This window comes from Pyrus communis, chromosome 16 (assembly GCF_041283825.1).
Source record: "Pyrus communis isolate YQ-2024b chromosome 16, ASM4128382v1, whole genome shotgun sequence".
Taxonomy (NCBI): domain Eukaryota; kingdom Viridiplantae; phylum Streptophyta; class Magnoliopsida; order Rosales; family Rosaceae; genus Pyrus; species Pyrus communis.
This window is the reverse complement of record NC_142580.1, coordinates 14907830-14912994: the sequence shown is the minus strand read 5'-3', so window position 1 is coordinate 14912994 and position 5165 is coordinate 14907830. Positions and strand designations below refer to the sequence as shown.

General features: G+C 35.6%; 1 pseudogene; it reads left to right on the top strand.

The window, feature by feature from the left end:
• Positions 1-681: 681 nt before the first annotated feature.
• On the top strand, positions 682-1321 carry LOC137730521 (actin-depolymerizing factor-like; annotated as a pseudogene).
• Positions 1322-5165: the final 3844 nt, after the last annotated feature.

The window sequence follows — 5165 nt, the reverse complement described above, 5'->3', positions numbered from 1 at the left end:
AAGTGGAGGTTGTAGGTGAAGTAAGTGGATGTTGTAGGTGAAGTAAGTGTGTGAGGTTGGTGAAGTAAATAAATGTTGTAATTTTAATACATTGGTTAACATTTATTTTACTGAAATTTCGATGTCTACAGCCACCTAAAGTGGTATAAAAATGTGGTATAAAAACATAGTATGAATAACATTACTCTTTTTTTCTTGACAATGAGTTTTTCTTCACAATTTTGATGGTTTATTTTTTATTTTTTTATATTAATGTAACTGATGTATCAGTCTGAGGTTTCATTTTTGTGTATGTGGGTGTCGAATTTTGATAAAATTCCTTCCGTTGCATGTTGAATCTGATGTTCAGCATCCACATAGTTGGAACTACGAATTGAAATTTTGTTTTCTATCATCAATGCTTGTGTAATTGCAAATGGTAACTTTTATGTTTTGCTTTCTTCAAAATAACATGACACTAACTATCCGGAAGTTAGAATAACATCTTCGAAAAGATTCAGCATTATGCATATTTAATTTAATCTTGTATAACAACCTAGTTCTTGTTCTACTTTGACGGTTTTTGTAAATGATATTTTGAACTAAAACTATGATTTTGTTATGCTCTCCAAAAATAACAACTGGTAGTTGATGCTGCTTAGGGCAAGTATTTAACATTGGTTTTCACTATAGGAAAACGCTTCATCTGGTATGGGTATTGCTGAGCACTGTAAAAACACGTTCTTGGAACTGCAGAGGAAGAAGGGCCATCGCTATGTGGTTTTTTAAGATTGACGAGAAGAAAAAAGAGGTAGTGCTTGAAAAGACTGGAGGCATGGCCGAAAGCTACGATGATTTCACCGCTTCATTGCCTGAGAATGATTGTCGATATGCAATTTATGCCTTTGATTTTGTCACTTCAGAGAATTGCCTAAAGAGCAAAATATTTTTCATTGCATGGTTAGTTTTGTTTAGAATTCTTTAGTTAAAGTTAATGTTTCTGATTCAAACTGCGGTTGACATTGTCCATCGAACTTATTGATGCTAGTGACTAATTGATGCTATGGATCTTGTTGATAATTTTGGTTCATTATGTCATATCTCATGTGAGAAATGGGGATCAACACTGATTTTTCTCTCCATTGAGCCTCTACTTCCATTTCAATTCTCATGTGATACCATTGTGCCCATTTTTCAGGTCACCTTATGTGTCATGTATCCGTGCTAAGATGCTCTATGTGACATCAAAGGACAGGAGGGAGTGGACGACATCCATTATGAAATCCAGGCAACTTACCCAACTGAGATGGAACTTGAAGTGCTTAGAGAACGTGCACACTGAGCAGTTATTTTAAATGGCTTTGGCAGATTAGAGAAGCTCCTAGGCTTCGTTCTGAATTTGCGCATTATAAGTTCCTTGCAAAAGCTAGATGTAGTTAAATATAATCTGCACCTGCGATGGCTGATTATGGGCTCTGGCTATGATCTATGCTGGACTTCTTTATTACTATGATGCTTCTCAGGTGAAATGGATATGCTTATGGATAATGATAATTTGACCTATATTCTATAAAATAGTTATTGATACTTATTTGGGTTGTCTTTCCTTGCATTGCATTACCCCTTAGCATGGTTATTTTGTTTTGCAAAGAGTTAATTCAAATCTGAATGGACTGGCTATAGCATTTATCACCATGAAGTTTTGGCCTTATATTACCTATCGTCATTGTTCGGGTTATTCATCTGAGAAAGATATGTCCTTTGGTATTGTTGAGTACGTTGCTTGTAATTAATCAAGCTCGAGCTTGATAAGTTTAACAAACTAGCGTAACTTGTGGTAAGATCTGTCATGTAAGAGTTGCCATCGAAGCTGAATGTCAGATGGTCAGTTTTACGCTTTCTATGTGTGTTTTATTGGACACTAGTTTAGTTCTTACAAGATTCTATGTCTTGTATTGAACCCAGTATCATTCTGTAAGCTTAGTATAATTGGCTCCTCCACGCTGTATCACATAAATACCATATCAGCAGTGTACCAGATATATACCATATCAGCAGTGTATCAGATATATACCGCATCAGTAATGTATCCGATATATAGTGTAGAAATAGGTATCGGAATTGTTGTACATGCTTCGATTTAACGCACTCAAAACCTATCCGAGGGCTTTGATATGTGGCCAAGTATTCTTTGGATATTCAGGCAGAGGAAGGCAAAATGTTGGTATAAAATAGTTTGGTGATGCTTGTAGCAACACTTGAGGAAAAGAACAAATTTAGGCCTGGATAGTCATCCCTTCTCGAATTCAGGATAAATTAAAGATGGAATAGGTATTGTTTTGGTTTCTCAAAATCCAATCACATTTTCTTACTCAGATGTGAGCATCTTGTGTTTTGATCCAACAAAAATTTTTAGGTGCTTCATGATACCTAGTACTCCAGGTGTTTTTACCGTTAGATCTTGATTTTTATATTTTTAAATAAAGATCTATCTTGATCCAACAGTTAAGGAAGATAAATTTTCTGCTTAGTCACAATATGAGACTAGATCACTTAACTTTAATTCTCCCCTTTCCTCCAACTTTGCTCATCCTTTTTTTCTCTTCGTATTTCCCTTCTATTTCTAACAGTAAATCAAACCTAATTCCTAAAATGAAATAAAAACTGATAACTAATAACAATTTCCATCAAAACATATGATTTAGGCCCAACAACATTAAACAAGGCCTAACAAAAGCTAAACCCCCCTCATTAAAGCATGTTATCTCATACTTTCTCAGTTTTTTCATGGCCACCTACACTACTAAATCAGGTTCGTAGTTGGACTTGAAATTTCATTTGGACAGAATGTGCTAATTCTTGTGGATTTTCTATTGTGGCATGAAAAAAATGTTGTGTTCCTTTAAATGAAGGAGATCTTGGCATTCGTAATTTTTCAGTTTTAAATAAGGCCTTTCTATTGAAAAAGTTTTGGGATATTTTGGTTACCTCATTTATGGCTTCACTGTTTTTTCAAGGTCGGTTTTTTAATTCTTTTGGACAACCTTGTTCTACATACAAGAGTTCCTCCATTTGGCCCGGTTTATGCCCTCTTTTTTCAGATATTTTTCATGGCTCAAAATGGGTGATAGGTATTGGTGAAAATATTAATTTTTGGCATGCGAGATGGTTGGATTTTCCAATAGTTGATAGGCTTGGTATTCCACTGGCTTTATGCAAGGCTTTTCGAGTTAATGTTTCTAATTTTATTGTGGATGGTTGATGGACTTCCCCACCTACTTTACATTCATGGCTAGCGCCCATTTGGGATGATATTTCTTCTATTGGGCTTCCTTCAGTGTCTGGGATTGATGAAAAAATGATTTGGATGTCTGCTTCAAATGGTGACATCTCTTTATCTTTGGCTTATGATTTTAAGCGTAATAAACAGCCAGTGGTTCAATGGGATCGATGGGTTTGGCAATCTTGCTTTTGCCCTCGTAATTTGGTTACATTGTGGAAGTATTAACATGGTAAGATGTTAACTGATAATCTCCTGCAGTGAAGAGGTTTTGCTATAGCATCTATGTGCTCTCTTTGTTGTGAAGGTATGGAAACTGCTTCACATATTTTCTTTGAGTGCTCTTTTGCACGTCAAATTTGGTCTACTATTTTGGAATTATTCAAACTTCAATATTTATTTCATATATTTTTAGCTTTTGCCATTATCCTTTACAACAAGGTTTTGGAAACCAAGTGAAGCTACTTTGGTGGGGTATAATTGGAGTTGGTTTTTATTCTATTTGGCATGCTCGCAATGCTATTCGTTTTCATGAGGAGGTTGTTTCCACGAATTACGTTTTAAGGTCTATTAAATTTCAACTTCTTGAAATTGATTCTCTCAATTATGGTTGTATGATGAATTATGTGGAAGAGCTTTGCATTCTTCGTTCTATTGGTGTTCATGGACGTCCTACTAAGGCTCCAAAAATTATTGAGGTGTTGTGGTGCCCACCATCTCAGCCTTGGATCAAAGTAAATATTGATGGTGCTACAAGAGGTCTCCTTAGTGTGGCTGCATTTGGTGGTATCTTTTGGGATTTACGGGTCATTCTCTTGGTTGTTTTGCAAATTTAGTAGGCTTGGCCTCTTCTTTGGATGCTAAACTACGTGCTATTATTCATGTTGTATCTTTAGCTTGGGATATAAGTTGGCATCCATTGTGGATTGAATGTGACTCCTCACTGGTTGTTCATCTTCTTTCTTCATCTTCACCTTCTTTGACATCTATCCCTTGGAGGCTTTTGGTCAGTTGGCATAACTGTCAAGTTTACTATCCTCCATGCAGGTTCAAATTTCTCGTACTTTTAGGGAGGGTAATCAAGTTGCTGATTGTTTGGCCAATTATGGTGTTTATCAACCTGGTGTTTATAGGTGGGATTCATGCCCTCCTTGTGTTGCGTCTACTTAGTCTCGTAACCTTTCTAAGCTTCCTTGTTATAGGTTTTGTCGGAAGAGGTTTTGACTTGTTTTTATGAATTCTATAATGGTTAGGGTTTGGCCTCATGTCCCCACTTGACATATTGTATTTTTCTTATTTATCAATAAATTCTCCTCAAAGTCACTTCTCATGATAGCAATGTTGGAGTGGAATGGATTTTGCTGCCAAATTAAAAAATTAAAAAATTAAAAATCCCCATCAATAATTCAAAAAATTCAAACATAATATGTTAGGTTAAAATCTCTAAAAGCATGTGCTGCGGTTTATTGTTGAGTTTCAGGATACATTGAACTTATATTCTTTGGCAAAGATTCTTAGCGAGTATGCCAACTATTTTAATAGCTAGATCTTTATTTTTATATTTATAAATAAAGATCTAACAACTAAAACATCCGAATACGGAGGACAAGGACTCTTTGGCTGAGCTTGCACTTCCGACGCATGAAGGTAAGGTGAAAATGACTATTTTGACCTAGGAGAAGTAGGCATGGATTCACCGCTACCATGACATTTGGTGCCAATGATACAACAATATCTTTAAGTTTCACTTCACATGGAGAAACAATATTTGTAAGTCTTTCTTCACATAAAGTTGTATCATTGGCATGAGATGTTACAATAACAGTATACAATATGCTCCAGTAGGTTATGGACAAAGACCTAACCCTTTTAACCTGATCTCTAGTGTTGGCAGTATTGTTCACAA